The sequence below is a fragment of the Salmo salar genome, chromosome ssa22 (assembly GCF_905237065.1).
Source record: "Salmo salar chromosome ssa22, Ssal_v3.1, whole genome shotgun sequence".
NCBI classification, from domain to species: Eukaryota; Metazoa; Chordata; class Actinopteri; order Salmoniformes; family Salmonidae; genus Salmo; species Salmo salar.
This window is the reverse complement of record NC_059463.1, coordinates 40,352,554-40,368,136: the sequence shown is the minus strand read 5'-3', so window position 1 is coordinate 40,368,136 and position 15,583 is coordinate 40,352,554.

Below are 15,583 nucleotides of genomic sequence, written 5' to 3'. Positions count from 1 at the left end.
GGATTCAGACAAAATATTAGGCTGGTCACTGGTTGCTTGGGAAAATGAGTCTACGATGATGAAATTATCCATTCATGGTATGTCTGTGGATTTTCTAAAGAATGGACAAATGGAAATTGCTCATCTTTCAAGTTCATGGTTATCAACATAAAATACAGTGCCTTGCGAAAGTATTCGGCCCCCTTGAACTTTTCGACCTTTTGCCACATTTCAGGCTTCAAACATAAAGATATAAAACTGTAATTTTTTGTGAAGAATCAACAACAAGTGGGACACAATCATGAAGTGGAACGAAATGTATTGGATATTTCAAACTTTTTTAACAAATAAAAAACTGAAAAATTGGCCGTGCAAAATTATTCAGCCCCTTTAATTTCAGTGCAGCAAACTCTCTCCAGAAGTTCAGTGAATGATCCAATGTTGACCTAAATGACTAATGATGATAAATAGAATCCACCTGTGTGTAATCAAGTCTCCGTATAAATGCACCTGCTCTGTGATAGTCTCAGAGGTCCGTTTAAAGCGCAGAGAGCATCATGAAGAACAAGGAACACACCAGGCAGGTCCGAGATACTGTTGTGGAGAAGTTTAAAGCCGGATTTGGATACAAAAAGATTTCCCAAGCTTTAAACATCCCAAGGAGCACTGTGCAAGTGATAATATTGAAATGGAAGGAGTATCAGACCACTGCAAATCTACGAAGACCCGGCCGTCCCTCTAAACTTTCAGCTCATACAAGGAGAAGACTGATCAGAGATGCAGCCAAGAGGCCCATGATCACTCTGGATGAACTGCAGAGATCTACAGCTGAGGTGGGAGACTCTGTCCATAGGACAACAATCAGTCGTATACTGCACAAATCTGGCCTTTATGGAAGAGTGGCAAGGAGAAAGCCATTTCTTAAAGATATCCATAAAAAGTGTCGTTTAAAGTTTGCCACTAGCCACCTGGGAGACACAAACATGTGGAAGAAGGTGCTCTGGTCAGATGAAACCAAAATCGAACTTTTTGGCAACAATGCAAAACGTTATGTTTGGCGTAAAAGCAACACAGCTCATCACCCTGAACACACCATCCCCACTGTCAAACATGGTGGTGGCAGCATCATGGTTTGGGCCTGCTTTTCTTCAGCAGGGGCCTGGAAGATGGTTTAAATTGATGGGAAGATGGATGGAGCCAAATACAGGACCATTCTGGAGGAAAACCTGATGGAGTCTGCAAAAGACCTGAGACTGGGACGGAGATTTGTCTTCCAACAAGACAATGATCCAAAACATAAAGCAAAATCTACAATGGAATGGTTCACAAATAAACATATCCAGGTGTTAGAATGGCCAAGTCAAAGTCCAGACCTGAATCCAATCGAGAATCTGTGGAAAGAACTGAAAACTGCTGTTCACAAACGCTCTCCATCCAACCTCACTGAGCTCGAGCTGTTTTGCAAGGAGGAATGGGCAAAAATGTCAGTCTCTCGATGTGCAAAACTGATAGAGACATACCCCAAGCGACTTACAGCTGTAATCGCAGCAAAAGGTGGCGCTACAAAGTATTAACTTAAGGGGGCTGAATAATTTTGCACGCCCAATATTTCAGTTTTTTATTTGTTAAAAAAGTTTGAAATATCCAATAAATTTCGTTCCACTTCATGATCGTGTCCCACTTGTTGTTGATTCTTCACAAAAAATTACAGTTTTATATCTTTATGTTTGAAGCCTGAAATGTGGCAAAAGGTCGAAAAGTTCAAGGGGGCCGAATACTTTCGCAAGGCACTGTATATACTATTGTAATATTTGTTGTGGCTTGAGACAGTATGTGGAATCATCAATGTTGGACTTTCAAACAGCTGAATTATAATGACCAAATATTATAATTGAGTAACTTAAAACATACGGTATGTGTAAATATCCTAATCACTATGGTGCAGTAATAAATATACAACCCAATAATCAGATAGCCTTGGCCATTTCAACTTCCTGATGACCTACACAAGTACAGGAAGCTACAGGGAAGGGGTATGTACCATAGAAAGTCTATATGCTGGGAAGACATAATTATCATTATTAAAACCATCATACAGTTGTATCACATTACGCACCATATTTTAAAATCACAATAGAGATGCCTACAATGTGGCTGCCCACTGTGTCTCCCATAACAATGACGTCTCAAGGGGGTGTTTGTATGGCCAGGCGGCCCGGGTCTAAGTCGATGACAATGTCAACGGGCTATACCACTGGCGCCAGGGAACAGCCCCAACCCTGTCCTCTTCTCTATCCTCCAGCTTTACTAAAATAGTTTGGCCTTAGCATCCAACAACACATTTAAAGAGGTAAACAATCAATCATGACCAAAATCCTACTTCTGGGAGGCTGGGAGCCCTGAGCAGCGGGGGGATTTTCTGTGTTTTATGTTCGAAGCAATTAAAGGGAAAGATGTTTTTTTAAACAGCCGGCCATCTTAGAACAATAGAGTGTAGATCCCTTTCTAGTCTCCATCTCCATTCTGAGCCTGGTATTTGTAGGAAAGGGGTGGCACTTCAGAGGACACAGTTTACTTTAGTTTAACTCCAGGTTAAATGGTCAGGTATGTTCTCTGAAGACATCTCCTCACTGCAATAATGCTCCCAGTTATTGGACAAGACATTGTTGCTTGAGGACGGATTAACAAAGAGTTAATCGGTGACGAATAGTCTATGCTAATAGCAGTGAAAAATATGTCTTAGCATTTGTATTTTACAACTAATCCTGTCTGGAGTCAGACAGGCGAGGGGCAGAAAAAAAGCTAAATACTGTTGTAATCCCTTCAAGTACATGCTTTTATCTGAAAATGCATGAGCCACACAGTCCCGTGTGGCTCAGTTGGTAGAGCATGGTGTTTTCAATGCCAGGGTTGTGGGTTTGCTTCCCATGGGGGACCAGTACGGGGGGAAAAAGTGTATGAAATGTATGCATTCACCACTGTAAGTCACTCTGGATAAGAGCGTCTGCTAAATGACTAAAATGTAAAAAAGGAAAAGACAGACAGGGATATACTGTAGCGACCACAGAATTTTACAAATGCGTACAATTATTATTGTTTAATTCTTACTGTGAATGTATTAATAATATTAGTGGTAGTAGTAGTTGTAACCATTGTGTGCTTGAGAGTCATTCCACATTACCACAAAAACATCTACAATGTACGCATTTGAGATCATTTTTCTTCTCTAAATGCATTAGGTGGAGAATGATTACATCTCAGACATATTATGAGACATCTGTCTAAATCTGCAGTGATGTAATTGTATAATTTCCCATGTGGAGCTCTTTCCTGAAACATGCTATTTAGAGTTGGCAGGAGGGATCAGCAAGCCTCTCTGACCAGTGCTTGTACTCTCTAGTGGAGAGGAGAGGAACACATTAATATGAGGAGGTTTGAAAAATATTGTCCGTGCTAATCAAAAGACTGACTGGCCAATTAAGTCCTTCATGTTGTTGGAGAGAATGTCCTCCACTTACTGCATACAAGGCTCAGCGAAATATGTGAAATGCTATAGAGAATATCACAAAAATGCCTAAAATAAAAGCAAACCAAACTGACATGTTAACGTGTTTGGAGGGTTTAGATGAATCAGTCGAGGAGCCATAGTTTTCTTACATTCTACTGGAAAAAGGCAAGACAAAGAGTTTAATGCGTAAAGAGAAAACAGAACTCTTCTAACACACAACAATAAATACACAACCCAAACCAGTATATTGAACCACGACTTACTGCACTAAACAGGAGTCGCTAGTGCGCGATGGGACAAGAACATCCCTGCCGGCCAAACCCTCCCCTAACCCAGACGATGCTGGGCCAATTGTGCGCTGCCCCATGGCTCTCCCGGTTGCGGCCGGCTGCGACAGAGCCTGGACTCAAACCAGGATCTCTAGTAGTGCAGTGGTCTAAGGCACTGCATCACATTGCTAGCTGTGCCATTAGAGATTCTGGTTCGAGTCCAGGCTCTGTTGCGGGAGGCCCTAAAATTGATTTTATTGACATTTTTGGTCAACAATCCACACAAAATATTCAGTATTGTCAAAGTGGAAGAAAGATTATATGTATTTTTAAAGATAATAGTTTCTTCATAACTAAAATATATTTGCTGCATAAGTATTCTGCTCACCTGAGTCAATACATATTAGAAACATCTTTGGCATGTCTATTGTAAGGTTCTGTATTTATTTTCTTAGTCAACCTTGTGTTCTATTTCATTGTGTTCTTGAACATAGCCCTGTTTCATTGTGTTCTTGAACGTAGCCCTGTCTTTAATTTTTGTTCATTGATTTCACCTGTGTTAGTTACTCAACTGGTCTCAACAGCTCCTTATTTACTTCCTTCTGTATGTGCCTTTGTGAGGTATTGTTCGTTTTGACTCTACCAAGCCTTTTCCTAGCTCGTTTGTGACAACCAGTTATAGCCTTCAGCCCTAGTTTGATTCACCTGCCTGTTTGCCTTCCTGTGTATGACCATTGCCTGCCTGTGACCGCTTCTGCGAAGGCGAAATAACACCTGCCCAACTCTGCGTGTGAATCTACACATTTTTCTCCCTGAGTATTCATTACATCTATAAGAGCTTTGCACACCTGGATTGCGCAATATTTGCCCATTATTCTTTTCAAAATTCTTCAAGCTCTGTCAAGATGTTGGGGATCATGGCTAGACAGCAATTTTCAAGTTTTGCCATAGATTTCCAAGCAGATTTAAGTCAAAACTATAACTTGGCCACTCAGGAACATTCACGGTCGTCTTGGTAAGCAATTCCAGTGTAGATTTGGCCTCGTGTTGTAGGTTATTGTCATGCTAAAGGTGAATTCCTCTCCCAGTCTCTGGTGTAAAGCAGACTGAAGCAGGTTTTCCTTTAGGATTTTGCTGGTGCTTAGCTCCATCCCGTTTCTTTTTATCCTGTAAAAACTCCCCAGTATTTTCTGATGTCAAACATACCCATACCACGATGCAGCTATCACAATGCTTGAAAATAAGGAGGCAGTTACTCAGTGATGTGTTGTTTTGGATTTCCCCCAAACATAAGACTTAGCATTTAGGTCAAAATATCAAATTAAATGTTATTCATCAGATGCTTTGTAATCAACATGTGTGGACTAACAGTTGTTAGGTTCTATGTTCTGATACAATAATCCAGACGGACTCAAGTAAAGCTCATACTAGATTTATTACAACACACTGGGTCAGACAGCTGCAAAGACAAGACATGAAGTCACAAGCACATATTTAAACCTCCGACTAGGCTCCTCTTCCCAATCAGGGCTGGGTAGGTGGCGTTATTGTTCTATCTTGAGGCCGGAACCTTGGTACTCCTCCACGCATCTCACCGGCCTTCTTAACAGTCAGGAGAGGCCTTGAGGTTAGAGAGTCAGTCCACTACATCCTTTACATACACAGAGAGAACACTTTGTTCTATTCTAAGAAATGAGCCATCTATTCATACTAAGATAATATGATGATATACAACATATTAAGAGTATATAATGATATAAAACATATTGAGAAATATAAAGATATAAAACATATGAAGATATGAGTGTTATAGGACAGTAATTTAGCTCTAGCACATGGCTCCTATCCCACCCTTTATGGACAGGCTCCCTGTTTACTTTCACTTTTGCCAAATACCATTGCACATAGATCATTCCCTCTAACCCATAACACATTGAGCACTACTGCTAGGCCACTTATATAGTTACAAACATATAAAAACGTGCTCAAGTCAATTAGTCAGTTTCCAACACAGTGAGATGCTTACCTACAAGCCCTTCTCAACAATGCAGAGAGAAAGAAAATAGAGAAATAATAGAAAAGTAAAACACATAATAATACAAGTAATAGTAGATACACGATGAGTAACAATAACTTGGTTATATACCAGGGGTACCAGTACTGAGTCTGTGCAGGGGTGCAGGGGTATGAGGTAATTGAGGTAGATATAAAGGGACAGATAGTAAACAGTAGCAGCAGCGTATGTGATGAGTCAAAAAAGTTTGTGCAAAAAGGGTCAATGCAGAAAGTCCGAGTAGCTATTTGGTTAACTATGTAACTAACAATTTATCAGTCTTATGGCTTGAGGAGAGAAACTATTCAGGGTCCTGTTGGTTCCTGTAAGGGCTGTCGTCGTAATAAAACCAAGGTGCAGCGGAGGATGTGTATTCATTTTGAATATTTAATAAAATGAACCACTATAAACAAAACACTAAAAAGCAACGACAGCAAACAGTCCTGTCTGGTCAAAAATGAACAAAACAGAAAACACTAGACAGAAACAATCACCCACAAAAACCCAAAGGAAAAACAGGCTACTTATGTGTGACTCCCAATCAGCAACAACAAACTACAGCTGTGCCTGATTGGAAGCCACACGGCCAAAATCAACGAAACAAACCAACCTAGAAAAAGGAACATAGAACGCCCACGCAATGTAACACCCTGGCCTAACCAAAATAAAGAACAAAAACCCCTCTCTATGGCCAGGGCGTTACAGTACCCCCCCCCCCAAAAGTGCGGACTCTGGCCGCAAAACCTGACTCTGAAGGGGAGGGTCCGGGTGGGCCTTCTTACGGCGGCGGCTCAGGTGCGGGATGTGGCCTCCGCTCCACCCTCGGCGTCGCCCACTTAGGTGGTGCCCCTGGCCACGCCGGAGGACTGGTGGGCGACCCTGACTGTGCCCTGGCAGGCGGGCGACCCTGGCTGCGCCCGGTTGGCGGGCGACCCTGGCTGCGCCCGGCTGGCGGGCGATTCTGGGCGATTCTGGTTGCGCCCGGCTGGCGGGCGACCCTGGCGGCTCCGGCAGCTCCGGGCGGGCGGGCGGCTCTGGCGACTCTGGCCCAGGATTCACCAGGCTGGGGAGACATGAAGGAGGCCTGGCCCTGGGCGCAGGCACAGGACTCACCAGGCTGACGGGCGGCTCTGGTGGCTCCGGGCTGGCGGGCGGCTCTGGCGGCTCTGGCGGCTCTGGCCCAGGATTTACCAGGCTGGGGAGACATGAAGGAGGCCTGGCCCTGGGCACAGCCACAGGACTCACCAGGCTGGCGGGCGGCTCTGGCTGCTCTGGACAGGCGGGCGGCTCCGGACAGGCGGGCGGTTCCGGACAGGCGGGCGGCTCTGGCAGCTCCGGACTGGCGGGCGGCTCTGGCGGCTCCGGACTGGTGGGTGGCTCTGGCGGCTCCGGACTGGCGGGCGGCTCTGACGGCTCCGGACTGGCGGGCGTCTCTGACGGCTCCAGACTGGCGGGCGGCTCTGGCGGCTCTGGCCCAGGACTCACCAGGCTGGGGAGACATGAAGGAGGCCTGGCTCTGGGCGCAGGCACTGGACTCACCAGGCTGGGGAGACCCACTGGAGGCCTGGTCCGTGGAGGAGGTGCAGGCTTGACCAGGATGGGGAGACCCCCTGGAGGCCTGGTCCGTGGAGGAGGCACAGGATAAACCGGGCTGTGGAGGAGCACTGGAGTTCTGGTACGTAGGCTCTTTACCCACACTCCAGGCTGAATGCCCACTTTGGCCCGGCACGGGCGGAGCGCAGGCATTGGGCGAACTGGGCCCTCCCAGCGCCCTGGAGACACAGTGCGCAGAGCCGGTGCAGGATAACCTGGACCGAAAAGGCGCACTGGAGACCAGACGTGCTGAGCTGGCACAATCCGTCCTGGCTCGATGCCTGCACTCGCATGGCACTTGCGGGGGGCTGGCCTATAGCGCACTGGGCTTTGAACGCGCACTGGAGACACCGTGCGCTTCACAGCATAATACAGTGCTTTACCAGTACCACGCTGCTTTCGGTAAGCACGGGGAGTTGGCCCAGAATTAGATCCTGGCTCTGCCACACTCCCCGTGTGCCCCCCCCAAAATGTTTTGGGGCTGCCTCTCGTGCCTGTTGCGCTCCCTCGCTTCATACCAGCGCCTCTCAGCTATCGCCGCCTCGATCTCCCACTGTGGGCGGCGATACTCCGCAGCTTGAGCCCATGGTCCTTTACCTTCCAGCAATTCCTCCTAATTCCACGACTCCCGATAGCTCCTCTCCTGGTTCTTCTCCTTGCGCTACTCCTTCCTCCGCTGCTTGGTCCGTTTTTTGGTGGGTGATTCTGTAAGGGCTGTCGTCGTAATAAAACCAAGGTGCAGCGAAGGATGTGTATTCATTTTGAATATTTAATAAAATGAACCACTATAAACAAAACACCAATGAGCAACGACAGCAAACAGTCCTGTCTGGTCTAAAATGAACAAAACAGAAAACACTAGACAGACACAATCACCCAAAAAAACCCAAAGGAAAAACTGGCTACTTATGTGTGACTCCCAATCAGCAACAACAAACTACAGCTGTGCCTGATTGGAAGCCACACGGCCAAAATCAATGAAACAAACCAACCTAGAAAAAAGAACATAGAACGCCCACCCAATGTAACACCCTGGTCTAACCAAAATAAAGAACAAAAACCCCTCTCTATGGCCAGGGCGTTACAGTTCCACACTTGGTGCATCGGTAGCGCTTGCAGTACGGTAGCAGGAGGAACAGTCTATGACTTAGGTGGCAGGAGTCTATTTGTAGGGCTTTCCACTGACATTATTACTTTAGTGCCTTTTTGCATACAAGATGCATGTTTTGAAATATTTTTACTCTGTATACTTGTATTCTTCTTTTCATTCTGTAATTTAGGTCATTATTGTGGAGTCACTACAATGTTGTTGATCCATTTTCAGTTTCTCCCATCCCTCCCATCACAGCCATATTATTTCAGATAGAGTGAGTCCATGTAACTTATTATGTGATTTGTTAAGCCAAATTGTACTCCTGAACTAATTTAAGCTTGCCTAAACAAAGGGGCTGAATACTTATGCAACAACTATATTTTAGTTATGAATTTTTTATTTATCTTGAAAAAAAATAAGTTCTTCCACTTTGACATTACAGAGTATTTTATTTGGACTATTGACAACAAATATGACAATGAAATCCATTTAAATCCCAGTTTGTAAGACAATAAAATGTGAAGAAATCAAAGGGGTCTGAATACCAGGCACTGTATCTACTGCTGTATTCTTGGTAGATCTTGTGTAAATTCATCCGTCGTATATACATATAGGTTGTATTTGGATTACTGTTACAGTGCTATTTGGGTTGTTAATTAGATGTGTTCTGACGTAATATGAAGCAATTGAGGAAATTAATAGTCTTTATATCAATATTGCGTGACACAATATTTCTTCCTCTCTTATTAACACCCAATAAGAGAAGAACAGGATTGATCTGGGCCTCAGGATCAAAATAGTTATCCAATTAAAATCAGCAGGAGCGTGGTTGCCACGAGACCTAGAGCTGTGCAGCCCACTATTTTGGTCCAAACCTCACCCTCAAGCTGTTGGGCACAGCGTGAAGATAGAGTCTGGCATGCAATAATCTGTCATCTCTTGGGGGTAGAGATATACAGGAAAGATGGGAGAGAAGTTTGTGCCAGAAGAGCATGGGCCGGATATGAACCGACACGGTCTACAGTGCATTCGGAAAGTGTTCAGACCCCTTGACTTTTTCAACATTTTGTTACGTTACAGCCTTATTCTAAAATGGATTAAATAGTTTTTCCCTCCTCAATCTACACACAATACCCCATAATTATTTTTTTTATTTTTTTTTCTGAGGATGTTACATATTGACTGTAATTTGGATAATACTGTAACAAATTGGTCTGGATAAGATTGTGTATCAATCAGTTTTAAAATCAAAGCAAAGTTTATTGGTCACATGCACAGATTTTAAGATGTTATCGCAGGTGCAGCAAAATGCTTCTGTTTCTAGCAGCAACAGTGCAGTAATACCTAGCAATACAAAACAATCAACACATGATCCATTTTTTTTATTTTATTAATAGATATAGCTATGTTTTTCCTCAAATAAATCTGTATTTCTCAACAGATCTGTGGATATAATATAATCTCACACCCTGTGATTTGACAGCTAAAGTATACTGATTGTTTATGAAACATTTCTAAAGGACTTAATATGTTTACAATATCAAAGGGGCTGAATAGTAAATAGATGAGTGGGTTTAATTGATCTGCAGATGGATTCTACCTGTTTTTTTTCTCCACTCTGCCATCTACCATTCTGGTTCTAGATTAGGATGTGTGCATGTTAATCTCTGTTACTTTTGAACTTCATCACATAAACTCAGCAAAAAAAGAAACGTCCTCTCACTGTCACCTGCGTTTATTTTCAGCAAACTTAACATGAGTAAATATTTGTATGAACATAAGAAAATTCAATAACTGAGACATAAACTGAACAAGTTCCACAGACATGTGACTAAGAGAAATGGAATAATGTGTCCCTGAACAAAGGGGATGGGGGGATCAAAATCAAAAGTAACAGTCAGTATCTGGTGTGGCCACCAGCTGCATTAAGTACTGCAGTGCATCTCCTCCTCATGGACTGCACCAGATTTGCCAGTTCTTGCTGTGAGATGTTACCCCACTCTTCCACCAAGGTACCTGAAAGTTCCAGACATTTCTGGGGGGAATGGCCCTAGCCCTCACTCTCTGATCCAACAGGTCCCAGACGTGCTCAATGGGATTGAGATCCGGGCTCTTCGCTGGCCATGGCAGAACACTGACATTCCTATCTTGCAGGAAATCACGCACAGAATGAACAGTATGGCTGGTGGCATTGTCATGCTGGAGGATGAGCCTGCAGGAAGGGTACCACATGAGGGAGGAGGATGTCTTCCCTGTAACGCACAGCGTTGAGATTGCCTGCAATGACAACAAGCTCAGTCCGATGATGCTGTGACACACTGCCCCAGACCATGACGGACCCTCCACCTCCAAATCGATCCAGCTCCAGAGTACAGGCCTCGGTGTAACGCTCAGTCCTTTGACGATAAACGCAAATCTGACCATCACCCCTGGTGAGACAAAACCGCGACTCATCAGTGAAGAGCACTTTTTGCCAGTTCTGTCTGGTCCAGCGACGGTGGGTTTGTGCCCATAGGCGACGTTGTTGCTGGTGATGTTTGGTGAGGACCTGCCTTACAACAGGCCTACAAGCCCTCAGTCCAGCCTCTCTCAGCCTATTGCGGACAGTCTGAGCATTGATGGAGGGATTGTGCGTTCCTGGTGTAACTCAGGCAGTTGTTGTTGCCATCCTATACCTGTCCCGCAGGTGTGATGTTCGGATGTACGGATCCTGTGCAGGTGTTGATACACATGGTCTGCCACTGCGAGGACGATCATCTGTCTGTCTTGTCTCCCTGTAGCGCGGTCTTAGGCGTCTCACAGTACGGACATTGCAATTTATTGCCCTGGCCACATCTGCAGTCCTCATGCCTCCTTGCAGCATGCGTAAGGCACGTTCACGCAGATGACCAGGGACCTGCTCATCTTTCTTTTGGTGTTTTTCAGAGTCAGTAGAAAGGCCTCTTTAGTGACCTTAATTATCTACCATCTGTAAACTGTTAGTGTCTTAATGACCGTTCCACAGGTGCATGTTCATGAATTGTTTATGGTTCATTGAACAAGCTTGGGAAACAGTGTTTAAACCCTTTAAAATGAAAATCTGTGAAGTTATTTGGATTTTTACGAATTAACTTTGAAAGGCAGTGTCCTGAAAAAGGGACGTTTCTTTTTTGCTGAGTTTATTTAGCGCATTTATATAATATTTCTATATTTATCACATAGAGCATCACGACTATGTCAATGGCTGTTCAGCATGTTGAATGTCCTTTAGCTACAGTACTAACCATTTGAAAGTGTCACACCCTGATCTGTTTCACCTGTCCTTGTGATTGTCTCCACCCCCCTCCAGATGTCACCCATCTTCCCCATTATCCCCTGTGTATTTATACCTGTGTTCTCTGTTTGTCCGTTGCCAGTTCGTCTTGCTTGTCAAGTCAACCAGCGTTTTTGTTATCAGCTCCTGCTTTTCCCAGTCTCTCTTTTTCTCGCCCTCCTGGTTTTAACCTTAGCCTGTCCTGACCCTGAGCCCGCCTGCCTGACCACTCTGCCTGCCCCTGACCCTGAGCCTGCCTGCCAACCTGTACTTTTGCCCCACCTCTGGATTGTTGACCTCTGCTTACCCTGACCATGAGCCTGCCTGCCGTCTGGTACCGTTGCCCCACCTCAGGTTTACTGACCCCTTCTTGCCTTGACCTGTCTATTGCCTGCCCCTGTTGGAATATTAAACCATTGTCAATTCGACATGTCTGCATCTGGGTCTTACATTGATTCCTGATAGAATGCAGAGGTACTGTTAGAACTTCCAGTGAGCAGTAAAATGGTAACCGAAAGGAGTCAAATCTTCAACAGGAAACATGTACAGTGGGGGAATAAAAGTATTTGATCCCCTGCTGATTTTGTACGTTTTCCCACTGATAAAGAAAGGATCAGTCTATAATTTTAATGGTAGGTTTATTTGAACAGTGAGAGACAGAATAACAACAAAAATGTCCAGAAAAACGCATGTGAAAAATGTTATAAATTGATTTGCATTTTAATGAGGGAAAAACGTATTTGACCCCCTCTCAATCAGAAAGATTTCTGGCTCCCAGGTGTCTTTTATACAGGTAATGAGCTGAGATTAGGAGCACACTCTTAAAGGGAGTGCTCCTAACCGCAGCTTGTTACCTGAAAAAAAGACACCTGTCCACAGAAGCAATCAATCAATCAGATTCCAAACTCTCCACCATGGCCAAGACCAAAGAGCTCTCCAAGGATGTCAGGGACAACATTGTAGACCTACACAAGGCTGGAATGGGCTACAAGACCGTCGCCAAGCAGCTTGGTGAGAAGGTGACAACATTTGGTGCGATTATTCGCAAATGGAAGAAACACAAAAGAACTGTCAATATCGCTCGGCCTGGGGCTCCATGCAAGATCTCACCTCGTGGGGTTGCAATGATCATGAGAACGGTGAGGAATCAGCCCAGAACTACATGGGAGGATCTTGTCAATGATCTCAAGGCAGCTGGGACCATAGTCACCAAGAAAACAATTGGTAACACACTACGCCGTGAAGGACTGACATCCTGCAGCGCCCGCAAGGGCCCCCTGCTCAAGGATACATATACATGCCCGTCTGAAGTTTGCCAATGAACATCTGAATGATTCAGAGGACAACTGATGAAAGTTTTGTGGTCAGATGAGACCAAAATGGAGCTCTTTGGCATCAACTCATCTCGCCGTGTTTGGAGGAGGAGGAATGCTGCCTATGACCCCAAGAACACCATCTCCACCGTCAAACATGGAGGTGGAAACATTATGCTTTGGGGGTGTTTTTCTGATAAGGGGACAGGACAACTTCACCGCATCATTTGACGGGGCCATGTACAGTCAAATCTTGGGTGAGAACCTCCTTCCCTCAGCCAGGGCATTGAAAATGGGTTGTGGATGGGTATTCCAGCATGACAATGACCCAAAACACACGGCCAAGGCAACAAAGGAGTGGCTCAAGAAGAAGCACATTAAGGTCCTGGAGTGGCCTAGCCAGTCTCCAGACCTTAATCCCATAGAAAATCTGTGGAGGGAGCTGAAGGTTCGAGTTGTCAAACGTCAGCCTCGAAACCTTAATGACTTGGAGAAGATCTGCAAAGAGGAGTGGGACAAAATCCCTCCTGAGATGTGTGCAAACCTGGTGGCCAACTACAAGAAACGTCTGACCTCTGTGATTGCCAACAAGGGTTTTGCCACCAAGTACTAAGTCATGTTTTGCAGAGGGGTCAAATACTTATTTCCCTCATTAAAATGCAAATCATTTTATAACATTTTTGACATGCGTTTTTCTGGATATTTTTGTTGTTATTCTGTCTCTCACTGTTCAAATAAACCTACCATTAAAATTATAGACTGATCATTTCTTTGTAAATGGGCAAACGTACAAAATCAGCAGGGGATCAAATACTTTTTTCCCCCACTGTACACTAGATACAATATATTATTACGTATGTGTCCACTTAGTCCTCTACACATGCATTTGAAAGACAGACCTGGGTGTGTATAGCAAAGCCTATGGTAACATCTTCATTTAGATGAGCTCCCTTCTTCAACATATAGAGTTCACGTTTGAAATTACAATAAGACCCCCAAACACACACACACACACACACACACACACACACACACACACACACACACACACACACACACACACACACACACACACACACACACACACACTCATGTTTGCAAATATTTCTATTTTGGGTTTAGGATTTAGCAGTTTAAGTCAAGAAGCATGAGGGGGTGTAAACCCCATCACATATGGGGAGATAAGGAGACCACATACTGTTCTATAGCTACTGTACAGATGTTGGGGAAACCAGTGAGTAAAAGTAGGTCTTAAAGTCTGATCCAACAACTCCTCTCTGTCAGCTTTTCCTTTCACTCTCAATGTATCCCACCCATGACACCCTCTCTATCTCTCCCTCTCCTCCCCCTCTCTATCGCTCCTTCTCGCTACCTCTCCATCTCCTTTTCCTCACCTCCTCCTCTCTATTTCTCCCCATATACCTTTCTAACATTACCAGTTCAACATCAACATATAGCTCAGATGAACTTTGAGAATAATTAAACATCAGAACAGACTCTTTCTTCTGTGCCTCACTTTTTTAATTTGCATTCAGCTGGATTTCTTCACATTTTCCTATTTGAGGTGTCAGAATGATAGAGAGAGAAAGAGACTGAGATAGGAGAAAGATAGCAAGAGAGGGAGAAAGAAAAAGCAGGAGATAGATGAGAAAGAAAGAGAGAGAGAGAGAGAGAGAGAGAGAGAAACGTCTTTAATCTTTTTGAACTTTTGTGAATGTAATGTTTACTGTTCATTTCACTTTTGTTTATTATATATTTCACTTGCCTTGGCAATGTAAACATACGTTTCCCATGCCAATAAAGACCTTTGAATTGAAATTGGAGAGAGAGAGAGAGAGAGAGAGAGAGAGAGAGAGAGAGAGAGAGAGAGAGAGAGAGAGAGCGAAAGAGACCCATCCTTTGTAAGGGGTATCAAATTAATGACATACCAAAGGCCTCCAGTAGCGAAAGCTTTTAGGGCTTAAAGCTCCACCAGGAACCCCCCATGGCTGCCACCATAATCAAGAAAGGCAGATTTGGAATTCTTGAAAGATGGGGAGGATGGAGGGGAAGGGTAATTATCTGTCTGCCCCCAGCCACCGCTAACACTGTGTGTCAATGTCGGTTAGGCCATACAAAGTTGATTTACTGTTTAACGGATGACCCGCTTCACATCCACCAAAAAAAAGAGGAAAAAAATATTATTTTCGATGAAACGAACGATTCACTTTGTCATTGTAGTAATTGGGATTTGGTTTAATCACGGTGAATCGGATCATGTGAATCAAAATAATCATTTGTAAAATGCAAACAGTAATTTTAGGAAATAATATTAGCAAGTAGCCTTCCCTTTGATTTATGTGGCAGCAAAACCTGTTTTATAGATACTTCAAGTTGATTTGGGCAGTCAATTTATGGGACATCGCAACTCAATAGATGCTTGTTAGCCTGCAAAGTAAACACTTCTAAGGTAAGCTAAATATGACTAAACTAGAAAAGGTACA